This window comes from Musca domestica, unplaced genomic scaffold, assembly GCF_030504385.1.
Source record: "Musca domestica strain aabys unplaced genomic scaffold, Musca_domestica.polishedcontigs.V.1.1 33, whole genome shotgun sequence".
NCBI classification, from domain to species: domain Eukaryota; kingdom Metazoa; phylum Arthropoda; class Insecta; order Diptera; family Muscidae; genus Musca; species Musca domestica.
Window position 1 is genome coordinate 9,157,348 of NW_026712312.1, and position 13,545 is coordinate 9,170,892.

Here is a 13,545-nt window from a genome sequence, read left to right on the forward strand (position 1 = left end):
CTTTTGTGCAAGTCCTTCGTGTTGTTGTTTTCATTGTGGACTTTAGTAAACTCTTTCGTGTAAATATAAATCTTTAATTTTGTAAAAATTTCGATTTACAACACCAACAATACAAGAGAAAAACTTTGATTTTTCGCCTTGGTTAGTTTTGCCAGAAAAAAAGAAAAAGTAAATGTACCCACATAAATAAATATCTATAATTATTATTATTTTTTGTTGGTACGGCAGAACCGCCAAAAGCAACAACAGCCAATTTATTTTTTTTTTTTCAAAATATTACTATTATTAATGTGCAGTCATAAAACATACTTTTGAAACTTTTGTCTGTATCTATATATTTAAATATTGGTATATTGTATGTATATCTTGGTGTATATATTCTTAAAAAAAACATTTACACTGTACATTATTATAGTTAGGACAATTTTTTTTTAAATTTTGCAATAAGACGAACTCAATTTTTGATAAGATTTCCATTTTATTCAGAACTAGATTTTTTTAATCCTTACATTAAAAATATGGAGGCCTCTCACTGGCGAATTTCTATTATTTGAGAATAATTTAATTTATTTGAGTCAGCCTCTGACGATGAGGTTTAAACAAAAAATAATGGAACTGGCCACTAAAATAGCATCTAATATGCCTGATGAGCCGCTAGATTCCAATCTTAGCCGCTAGATTCCAATTTTCAATGTCATCTTCTTAGGTATTTAAAAGCTTAAATCGAAATGGAAAATTATCGAATAAAGCATTTTTATTTTTCTAAAAATTATGTTTCAAATTACAACCCTCCGTATTTCCATTTCATTTTTGCAACACAGTGTAATTTTATTCCATTTCAAGGCCATTGCTGAGACACATTTGAGAGTGCTGGCAAATCACAGCACCCAACACCTGTACAAGTGTTGTTGTATTCGTTTAACTGCTCCCTCTCTCTATCTCTCTCTCTCTCTCTCTCTGGCGCACTCCCTTTTGCTCATTTTCAAATAATTTTCATCATCCTGTTGATTTATGTGGCACTTTGCCACTGGCACGCACAGACTGCAAGCTAGCTAGAGGTGCGTTCTAATAAGTCATAAATTTCCTACATCTGCACTGACTAGTTTTGGGAGCATTTACAGCGACAACAACCACAACAACACCATCAGCAACAACTAAATTAAACAAGTTTTACTGGTAAATGCAAAATATGAAAATAGTTTCACATTAAAATATTGCAAAATGGCCATCTGACACGAAATGGGTGCTGTTGTAATTGAATCCAGTCACACTTTTGTCCTCCAGCAGATTTTTTTTTGACAAAAATTAGAAAGAAAGAGAAAAAAGTGAGAAATGTAGCTACCAAGACTTGCATTAACATTCATAAATTAGAATTAAATTTCTTGCGAGGAGGTCAACTGATGCAGTTTTCATTTGCATATTTTTCCAATTAACTTTCAATGAATTATGATGACAGTTCTCTTGGTGTTTTAGAAAAAAAAGAAAAACAACTTTCTATATTAACAGCGATACATTTTTATCTTGCCGGAACATTGGAACATTTATAAGAATAATAACTAAATGCCGAATGGCCGATAAATGTCTGCACAATTTAAAGCAAGCTGAGCGGACCTTTAGTATAGGCGTGTGGAAAGTACGACCAAATATATGTTTCGCCGAAAGTCCAGATTTAGACACGGACATTTGGAATGTCCAAGCGATGTCCGTCCGTCTATCTGTCTGGGTAGCTGGTGCACACGATAACTCTAGACGGAATATCCGATTTGATCCAAACTTTGTACATCGTAATATTATTATCAAACATAGATCGAGTTCGGAGTTTGGCAATATCTGGCACCTCCCCCACAAAATTTCGAAATCAAAAAAAAAATATTTTTCTGCACAGAGAGAGGAAGTATAACCCCATTTTGCTCCAACTTTGCAAGTCTTAATATTTGCGAAAATTGATAATATTGGTCCACTCCTTCTGGTACCTCCAACCTAAAAAATCCAAATTTTGAATTATTATAACTTTTATAAAATGTGATTTAAGTGTCCGATTGTCTTCAAATTACACACATCACAATATTTTCATTAACCCAAAACCCGGTGTTAACATGAAATATATCACTCCTTCCGGTACCCCCCCCCCCCCACAAACGGTCAAAATTTTGATTATCCATGAAGCTAATAAAACGCTAAATTAAGATCCTAATCCATTTAGAATTGTAACATCTCAATATTTCCATAAAAACAAGATCTGTTATAAAGATGGTAGAGATCGGAACATCCCTTCTATTATCTCCCCCACAAAGGGTTAAGGTTTTGAATAGCCAAAACAATCATAAAATCCGAAATAAGCATCCGGTTCTCAGCAAATTACACACATCACAATGTTTTTATTAACTCAAGGTCTGATGTGAAGATAGAATATATCGGTCCATTCCTTCTGGTACCTCCCCCACAAATGGTCAAAATTTTGAATATTCATGAAGCTAATAAAACACTAAATTAAGATCCCAATCCATTCAGAATTGGTACATCTCAATATAATTATATATTATTATATTATCAATTATAAAGATGGTAGAGATCGGACCATTCCTTCTGGTACAACCCCCACAAAGGGTCAAGGTTTTGAATAACCAAAACGATCATAAAACCCTAAATAAGTATCCGATATCTGGTACCTCACTCATATTTAAACTTTTTGCTTAAAATTATCACATATTTCATACAAAGTGAAGGAAGTAACCAATATTGGCCAAACCTGGCACGTCGCAATATTTATATCATATTTATTCAGGTCCGGTATGAAATGGACAATATTGGTCCATTCCTGGTGAACATGGATTATATCAGTCCATTCACAAAGCCATCGATTTAATTTGAATTTAGCATATTTTAAGCTTTCTTTAAGGTTGAGCGTGAAAATAGTCAACACTGACCCCAGCCAATTCGATACTTCTCCCACAAAATATCAAAATTCTAACAAAGAAATCAAATATTTCACACAAGGTGAAGTTTTACAAATTATTACAAAGTGAGAGTTCTGGTAAGAGAGAGCGAGAGAAAAGAGAAATTTTTACAGTTGAATTTCTGAGAGTCTCTCAGTTATTATCATCAATTGATTTTGTGGCCGATGTGGACAATTTCAGGCAATAATTTAAAAATCTTTCAGAAAAAAATTCTAAATCGAAGACTATTCAATATCTAATTTTTCTCCATACAAATTACAATTTTGATAAAAATTTCTCAACCCTTAAAATTATAAAGCATACATTTTGAAAATTGAAATGAAATGAATTTTGAAAATTGTCCAACGTAGATCAGTTGCGATGATGGAATAAAACAGTGTCAATATTTTTCCAATTTGGAACGAATCGTGATTTACTTATCAAACTTGATTAAAAAATATGGAATAATGAGCCAATTGACATTTGGATCTCCGTCATAGATAGCCAATAATTTCCAAAGATTTTGTTTAGACTTTGAAATGTTAAATATAAAAATATTAAAAAAAAGAAAATACAAAACATGTCGAACAGTGTAAATGAATTAGGAATATATGCACATACCAAATATGAATATATTTATGAGTTCGTGTTTTTTTCAATATTTATTTACCCATTTTTAAAATGCTTTCATTTTCAGTTGTTCGTGAGGAAACTTTTGTTATTCTTTTACATTAATCTTTTAGTTGGAATTTATTATATTTTAATATTATTATTTAAACTCAATATTGTTCTGTACAAATGTTTTTTCCACAAACAACAAAAACAAAAAAGAGCTACTCTAAATGGTATTTTTGTTCAACTAAACTTCTCTCTCATTGTCCCAAGTAGTTGTTGAAAGCATTATTAACAGAACAACAAATTACAAAACTATATCCCCTCGCTCGACTAAAAAAATAAAACCAACAAGAAACAAAAAACAAAAACATTCAGAATTTTTAGCCCAACCACAACAACAACAACAATAACAATTCACAGACAAAGAAAACTACCAGTCATACAATTCGAGAGTTATCCAACATTTAAATGTGTGTTGCATTGACATTTGAATATTTAATTCGAAAATGAACAAGGCCAATTTTAATTTGTGTTTTTTGTTTTTCTTATTCGACATTACTCTGCTGTTTTGAAATTGTGATTTTTATGTTTTGATTCTTGTTTTGTCACTTGTTTCCGTAACATTTGTGAGACACCCACATATCCCTGCCCGAGTACTTCAAATTCGACGACGAGAAAGTCAGTGACATTGTGCAATTGGAAATGTTGTGTCATGTACATCCGCTAACATCCACACCCGCCTTCCTTGAGTGAATCCTGGCTCCTTCCATAGCGCTTGAAACAAACCCCTCCCCCCAAAAAAAGATGAGTTGCAAAATTCCATCTGTTTTGCGGCCATTGAACTACAAAAGTATTGTTGGTCCTTATGCTAATCTTGTTATTTGCCGCGTGCCCTCAACTCCCCCTCGCCCCTCATTCATTGCTGTTTGTTGCTAGCCAAACCAGAAACCCTACCTCTAACCATAACCCCATTTTCCCATAAGCGTTTAACCGTCCATTGTTCATACCCCTCCCCCCCTTTGAATGTAACGGGACATTGAATTTGGAAATTACATTTTCTTTGTATTCCTATCGACAAGTTTTGTAAAAATTCTTCTTCTAAACATGTTTTTGTTTGATTTCAATAATCTATTTGTTTGTACGTTCGTTCGTTTGTTTGTTTTTGGAATTTGTTGTATGGTTTCGATTTTTTTCGATTATACTTTTAACTAACAACTCCTCGTAATTTGTTCCAATCCTCCAAAAACCAAAACCAAAACCAAAAAAAAGTAACATCTTGATGTTGTGCTCCATTTTATTACATTTGATTTGCAAATTCAATTTGAAAAAGAAAACAACAAAAAATATTGAAACAAATAATAAACACTGAGATTTTTTTGTGTTCAACTCTTATTTTTTCTTCTTCTTCTTCTTCTACTCGAAACAAGTACGGAGTGACATGTTTTTTGTATTGTTTGAAACAAGTCTTTCTTGAATACCCAAACACACACACGCATATATTTTATTTATATATTTTGTGTGAAACAAAAACCAAAAGAGAAAAAAGAACAACCTATTCGAATCGAAGAGACAACAGCAGCTTATTTTGTTGCCAAACCCAAACTCAATAGCCAAAAACAAAGTTCGTTCAGTTTTGCATAACTTGTTAACAGCTTTTAAGTAGGTTTGAGATAAACAGCCCAAAACATCTACAACATCATTTCCAAACATTCCTCATGCCCGTTCGTTAGTCGATTTACAAACACTCAAACTCCCAGAGAAATTTTGTGTTTGTATCGTCCCCATCCACCCATCCACCCATCTACCCCTCTAGGCTCATGTGCAACACTTCATTGTCGGCACTTTCGGAAGAGTAGAAAAAAAGTGTGTCAGACAGAACATGTTTCATTATGGACATCAAAAAACAACCGGCGCAGGAAGTGACTGTTGTCCTTTACTACCATTTTTGGAAATGCATTCCTGAAGTGCTATCTACAAATACATATACACTCACATATGTAGATAATTTTTTTTTTTCCTGAAAATTAAACATATTACAAAAGGGGTATTTTTTAATGGGGTATTTAAGACTAGTAATAGATAACATGTGTTCCCCCTTGATATGGCCCTCGGCTCCACCCACTTTATTGTCTTCTTTAAACCCCAGTCATATGGGTAGAGAGGGTATACATCATTTGATACGGCCAAAACGTGCCTCATTGAAATAACGGTTTTAGACCATAGGACTCTTTGAACCAAATCCGTTTCAGGACATTTGTAGTCGATCTGGCGATGTCCGTCCATCCGTACGCTGGCTGGTGCGCACGATAACTCTCGAAGGGAGTATCCGATTTGGTCCAAATTTGGAACATTGTAATATTATTATAAACTTTAGATCCAGTTCGGAGATGGGCAATATCGGTTCACTCCTTCTGGTACCTCCCACATAAAATGTCGAAATTTTCAAAAAAATATTTTACTGCACAGGAGGGGAAAGGATAATCCGATTTTGCTCCAGCTTTGCAAATTCTAATATTTGTATTAGTGCTAGGACATGTGAGAAAATAGACACTATCGATCCACTCCATCAAGTACCTACCTCACAAAGGGTCACAATTTTGAATAATTATATCTCTTACAAAATGTGATGTAAGTGTCCGATTGTCTTCAAATTACACACATCACAATATTTTTATTAACCCAAGGCCTGGTGTGAAGATGGAATATATCGGTCCAGTCCTTCTGGTACCTCTCCCACAAAGGGCAAAATTTTGAATATTCATGAAGCTCATAAAACACGAAATTAACATCCAATTCCATCCAGACATGGTACATCTCAATATATCCATCAACACAAGATATGTTACAAAGATGGTAGAGATCGGATTATTTAATCTGGAACCTCCCACGCAAAGGGTCAAAGTTTTGAATAACCAAAACGATCATAATATCCGAATTAGGCATAAGGTTCTTCTCAAATTACACACATCACAATAGTTTTATTAACCCAAAGTCTGGTGTGAAATTGGTATATATCGGTCCACTCCTTCTGGTACCTCTTCCTACACACGGTCAAAATGTTGAGTATCAATGAAGTTCATACAAAGCGAAATTAACATCCGATTCCATTCAGACTTGGTACATCTTAATATTTCCATCAACATCCATCCATCCATCCATATGTTATAAAGACGGTATAGATCGGACCATTTCTTCTGGTACCTCCCCCATATAGCGTTCAAGATTTTTGAAAAACAAAACGCTCATAGAAAGCGAAATAAGCATCCAACTCTCTTCAAGTTTCACACATCCAAATCTTTTTGCTTACGTAAGATCCGTTGTAGAGAAGATATATATATATGTCAACCTCTTCTAGTATGAAGTATGAAAATGGAATACTTCGGTCCGCTCCTCACGAATATTTCCACATTTTCCTAAAATTTGCACATATTTGACATAAAGTATATGAAGTAGTCGGTATAGTCCAATCACGCTGTAATATTTATATCAGTCTTTTGTCAGAAACGAATTGGTCAATATTGGACAACTGCTTCGGAACCTCCCCCATGAAGGGCCAACAGCTTGATTAATCATAACTCAAGACTGGGGGATATAAATCGACTGATACTATTTTACATGCCTAAATAAATGTTCATTTTAACAAATGACTACTCACTTAACTTCTTGGGCTGTTTAGCTGCCCCCTCCTCAAACTAGATCTTTTCTATTTCTTTGAACATGATTACAAATCAACATTGATTGGGATGTTAACAGTTTTGAAATATCGCCAAACGTAAATTGTTGAATAATCCAACCAACATTAAATATTTTCTTATTATTTTAGCTTTTCTTACTTTTTATTTTCGAATATCTTCCAGCAGTTTTAAAAGCGAACTTTGTCACATTTTTCGACTCGACATGTAAAACATAAGACAACAACAAAGTATGCATAGAGATTCTGAATAAAATTTCGATCAAAAAAACACAGCCATTTTTTTGTGAGACAGTTAAATAACAACAAACAACAAATTTCCATATTGTCCCATGCTTCATAATGAAATAAAAATAATTCTTCATTTCAATTCATATCGACGTCAATGATTTCAATCTAACATTTTCAGCATTACACCCCCATTCCTCCCCATTTAACGAAAGAAAGAGAACAAACAATAAGAAATGAAAAGAAAAAAAAAACGAAACGATTGCCAATTTTAGTCCTTTTTTCAACCAGCAGCTGAGGAGAAAAAACGAAAACGAGAAAAAATCGACACGCAAGATCGGTGATATGAAATCAAAACATTTTCTTTGTTCCAATCAGTGGTTCACGGTTCTCTGGCCAAAGCAGCAGCAAATAAACAACAAATAAAAACAAAACATGAAAAGCTTTAAAAATTTAACATTTTTGAGTCACGGAATTCTGTTAATAGGGGCGTAGAGGACCGTGCAACGGCAACTGCAAATGCAAAACGGAAATCCTCCGTTGGTTATGACTGGCAAAGAAAATGATTTTGAGGAAAGACCACCCAGGGCTGTATTTTGCACCAAAACAATATTAAATAAATCATTATGTAATTTAGTTTAAATGTAGAATATGTGTAAGTGTGTACGTACACATGTACCTGCCTAACTAACAACGACAATAACAATAACTAAAACATCAACAATCCGACCACCAACATACTTACCTACATGGCAAACGACAACAAGTACAATGACTGCCACCAACCACAACAATGACCGACCCACCCACGGACCGACCGTTAACATTTCAACTCCCAACTCTTTGCCCTTAACGTTTAACATTTACCGTTACAATTACAACTGTACTAAATGCTCTTGTTTAGCTCTTAGCAGCGCACCATTCATAACAACAACAACAATAATAATAAAAACATTTGACTGACACCCCAGATTTAACACACCAAATGTCCAATACGCCCTCCGCAACGCCGAAATTTAATATTCTGAGATTTTTTTTTATTTTAATGGATTTGTAATGAGAACAGGAGTGCTATGGAATGCTGGGAAGAAAAAAAAAACAGGATAAAATCCATTGCATTTCAAATGAAAAGTATTTTCCCGGTGAGGTCTAAATAAAACAAAATAGGTAACATGCTCAATAATTTATCCGTTAAGATTAATCAAAATACCATTGGCCGAAAGAGAGAGAGAGAGAGTTAGTTCTTCATCAAATTATCCGCATTTCCTCATAAAATGTGACAAAATAGATAATTCCATATACCAAGAATAGTATATAGTCATTCACCAGTCCTTTCAATTTCATTGTTCATAAAATCTGAATTTTTTCAAGAGAAGAAGAGAATATTTGTGTATCAGCATTTTGTTAGTTTTTCTAAATTTTAGAGAAAATATATCCGACATTTTCTAGGCTTTTGCAAATATTCAAATTCAGTCTTTATCTAAACCTTGCATTTTAGGTACGTATGTGGGCTTTTGCCTGGGACAACATTGTTCCTTTTGGAATCTCTACCACCAAGGAGTCGACATTTTGACTAATCACAAGTCTTATAAATTGCAAAATGAATCTCCGATTTTTATAACCTCAGCATTTTGGCTAGTATATTTGATACGGCCAAAACGTGACTCATCGATATTACTGATTTAGACCCAAAGTATCTTGGACCAAATCCGTTTCAGGAAATTTGGAGTCGATCTAACGATGTCCGTCCGTCCGGCTGTCTGTCTGGTGCGCACGATAACTCTCGAAGGCAGTATCCGATTTACTTCAAACTTGGTACATCATAATATTATTATCAAACTTAGATCGAGTTCGGAGATGGACAATATCGGTACACTCCTTCTGGTACGTCCCCAACAAAACGAAATAATCAAAAAAGTGTTTTAATTCACAGAAAGAGAAAGGACTGTACGATTTTGATCAAACTTTGTCAAATTCTAATATTTGCATCAATGCTAGGTCAGATGCGAAAATAGACAATATCGGTCTACTCCTTCAAGTACTTCCCCACAAAGGGTCTACTCCTTCAAGTACTTCCCCACTTTTAAAATGTAATGTAAGAGTCCGATTGTCTTCAAATTACTCACATCACAATATTTTTATTAACTCAAGGTCTGGTGTGAAGATGGGATATATCGGTCCACTCCTTCCCTACAAAGGGTCAAAATTTTGAATACCAATGAAGCTCATAAAACGCGAAATTAAGATCCAATTCTATTCAGATTTGGCACATCTCAATATTTCCATCAGTACAAGATATGTTGTAAAGATAGTAGAGATCGGACCATTCCTTCTGGTACCTCCCACACAAAGGATCAAAGCTTTGAATAACCAAAACGATCATAAAATACGAAAAAAGCATTCCATTCTCTTCATATTTTACACATCCCATTATTTTTACTAACACAATATCTGCTGTGCAGATGGGATATATCGGTCCACTCCTTCTGGCACCTTCCCCACAAATGGTCAATATTTTGAATACCCATGAAGCTCATAAAAAGCAAAATTAACATCCAATTCTATTCAGACTTGGCACATCTCAATATTTATATCAACACAAGATATGTTTTAAAGATGGTGGAGATCGGACCATTCCTTCTCGTACCTCTCCCACAAAGGACCAAAGTTTTGAATAACCAAAACGGTTATAAAATCCGAAATAAGCATCCGGTTCCCTTCATATTTCACACATCCCAATATTTCTGCTAACACAAGATCTGCTGTGAAGATGGGATATATCGGTCTACTCCTTCTGGTACCTCCCCCACAAACGGTAAAAATTTTGAATATCCATGAAACTTTTTTAAAATGGTAGAAATTGGACCTCCCGAACATAGGGTTCACTATTTTGAAAAACGAAACGCACAAAGATATGAAATATATCTGCGAGCCGCTTCTGGTACCTCGCCCACAAAGGGTTACAGTTTTCAATAATTTTATCTGTCAAAACTTGTGAAACAAGTCCAACATTCTTTACAGCTAGCTGTATCTAAATATTCCTCTTAACCAGGAACCTGAGATGAATATGGAATTTAGGATTTCACATAAAATTGGATATAAATGTTCGATTTTCTTGTAATTTTGCCGATACCAATATTTTTATCTGTATTAGATGGAGTATGATAATGGTATATTTCGGACGACTATATCTGGTACCTCACGCATATTTTAATATTTTTTAAAAATTATCACATATCTCATATAAAGTGAAGAAAGTAACCAATATAGCCCAAACCTGGCATGTCGCAATATATATTTAGGTCCGTTACGAAATGGACAATATTGGCCCATTTCATTTCTCATATCAAATGGTATTTATCCAAAAAGGTCATATCGCTAAGAAAGGAAAATTCTCAACAATGTTTTTTGTTGACATTAAATGGAATAACATTTTTCACAGTTGTCAACCCATATTTAAATTTTCTAAAATCAATGACATGAAATAATTCCAACACCATGTCAAAAGCTGCCCCCCAAATGACCTTCTTTGAAATAACAAATGCCTTACAACGAACGATTCGTGTGTTCGCCACGACCACTCACACACATTTCGCGTGGAGGGCCACTTGGACATTTGCATTTTCTTGTTTTTTGTTTTTCGAATATCGCCACACTACTACAACTACTACAACAACTACAAGTACAACAAATTCAAATCACGCATAATTAATATTTAAATAGAAATGATTTAAATGGAAAATGAACATGAAAGAACTGTTTTCCTCACGTATGGCGTTTGCATGACAGCACCACTCTTTTGCAAACAACAACAACTACAACAACAAAAACACCAACAGCAATAATAACTACTACTACTACAACAACAAAGTAATCATAATAATTTATAATAATAACAACTACAAAAAAAAAAAAACAAAAACAGCAACAAAATTTACAATTGCATGCATGAACCATTAAAGCTGAAAATGGAACGACAAAGAGGCTTTAAAAAAATAACAATAACAACAACAACAAAATATACGAAACTAGAACGCAATTATTTTAAAACTTTTGTTTCCTCCCAAACTTAATGGACAAAATTAGTTGAACACTTCTAGTCAAAATTAGGACTATTTAAATGCACATTGTCTTAGTTTCGAAGTTTGTAAACACGCACAACGACACATACATACTTCCCAGAATCACACTCTTCACATCCCCTCAAGAAGCCAATCATCGTATGACAAAAGTCGCCAACGTTCATTTTCCATTAAAGCACACACAAACACACAGACACTCTCTCTGGAACTATTTCTGCTACATAACTACTCCCCCAATAGTTCTCATAACTCTCTTTTGAATTAAATTTCTTGGTCTCAAGGCTGGCAAGTGAGTCCACTTCATCGAAACTCACTTGCAAAGCTGTTGCCTACCTCTGAACTTTAACTGGAATCGCTGTACGTTTTTCCCTCACACCCATCTCTTTCTCCAACTGTCTCTTCCAAAGCTATCGTCAGATCTGCCTGGATAGGTGTCTCTTTTAGTGCCACACACACACATACATACAGTTATTTTCTTGCTCCTTATAGATGAACAAAACAAGAATACCTTCATCCGGACCATTTGAATTCTACAGCTGTTGTTTTTCGTTTAGATATAAAAGCGCACAACCACCACCAACATCACCGCCCCTACCAACCACCTTTACTTATCATTTTCAATTGTTATTGCAATAGTATGTGTATTCGTATCGTAAATCACTCGTGTCACCTTCGTATACCCTGTATCCTGTGATCGTTTGTCATTTGTCACTCGACTTAGATCAATGCTGGTCATGATCGTTTTTATGTTGGATTACATCTTCCGTTTGCTGTCACAACTCACCCACGTTGCACTCTTAAAATAAATGAATATCGTACCACAGAAAGAGCACCACTAATACTACACCAAAATAATGTGTTTATTTTAAATTATTTTTTTTTTCGTTACATTTTTCTCTAATACAATTTTTCAATATTTTTAATATATGCAAAATATATTTCATATGTTTGTGATAATGGTTTGTATCGAAATTTACCATTGGAAATGACAAAAAAATTTGAAATTTATACAAACAGTGCATATTACACCCTATACTGGCATATTCCTGATAATATTTAGGAGCCGCATTAACAAGTGGTTAGGTTGAAAAAGTATGGCTTAAATTGCAAGGCAAAAAAAAAAAAAAACACTTGGGTCATTACCAAGTAATAAGAAATCGTAACACAGAGTATGCGTGTCCTAAACAACAGTTCACAACAGTGGCACAGTGTATAGGGTGTTTTACTACAAATGATAATAAATAATTTAACTTTTCAATCATTTATTTTTCAAATGTTTGTACCGTGACTCCGAAATTTGTTCTTTTCTTGGGGGGACGGACCCGGATATTTGACGCAAAAGTCCGAGTACATGACCCGGGATACACACGGATCTACTAAACCGACATGGACAATATTAACATTATTTGAAATCTAATGAAAGTTGATTTTTTGGACCTGACTTTTTATAAAACCCTCAAAAAGTCGAAAAGGAGTATGTTATGGCAGGCCATAAAATGTACAGCAAACCAACCTCTCACAAATTCTTCAACATGTACCATAATTTTTTCCTGGATCCAGAGATATGGGTCTTTGAACACCAAATAACCCGATTCTGTTCAGTACCAGTACCATAGTTTCGTAGTTTTTGACCGAGGCTTGAGATTTTCTCCTCTGGGTATGTCCAACGCCAGCTTTGCGAACGAATTTATCTAAATTTGATGCTGTTTTAGATAGCCGGCCAATGATACCTCTATTATCCATATGGATTAGGTAGATCCGTCCATACCCCTTTGGAAACAATTTCAAAAAAAAAATCCAAGAGTTTTTATTAAGCTAAAGTTGAACCGAAAATAAGTATTTATCTCGGTTGTTAAGCCCTCGCAAAAATAATAGGATAGTATGTTGATTTGGAAGTAATTATTACCAAAAAATTGTGAGACACCCATTTTTATACCCTCATCCTTATGGCTAGAGAGGATATATATCATTTGATACGGCCAAAACGTGCCCC

The 13,545-nt window shown here is 34.4% G+C and overlaps 1 protein-coding gene across 4 annotated transcripts in view; it reads left to right on the forward strand.

Annotated features, from left to right (window-relative positions):
* LOC101896578 (neurexin-1) overlaps window positions 1-13,545 on the forward strand; it is a 67,577-nt gene that overhangs the window by 19,544 nt on the left and 34,488 nt on the right. The gene's annotated exons all lie outside the window — the stretch shown is intronic.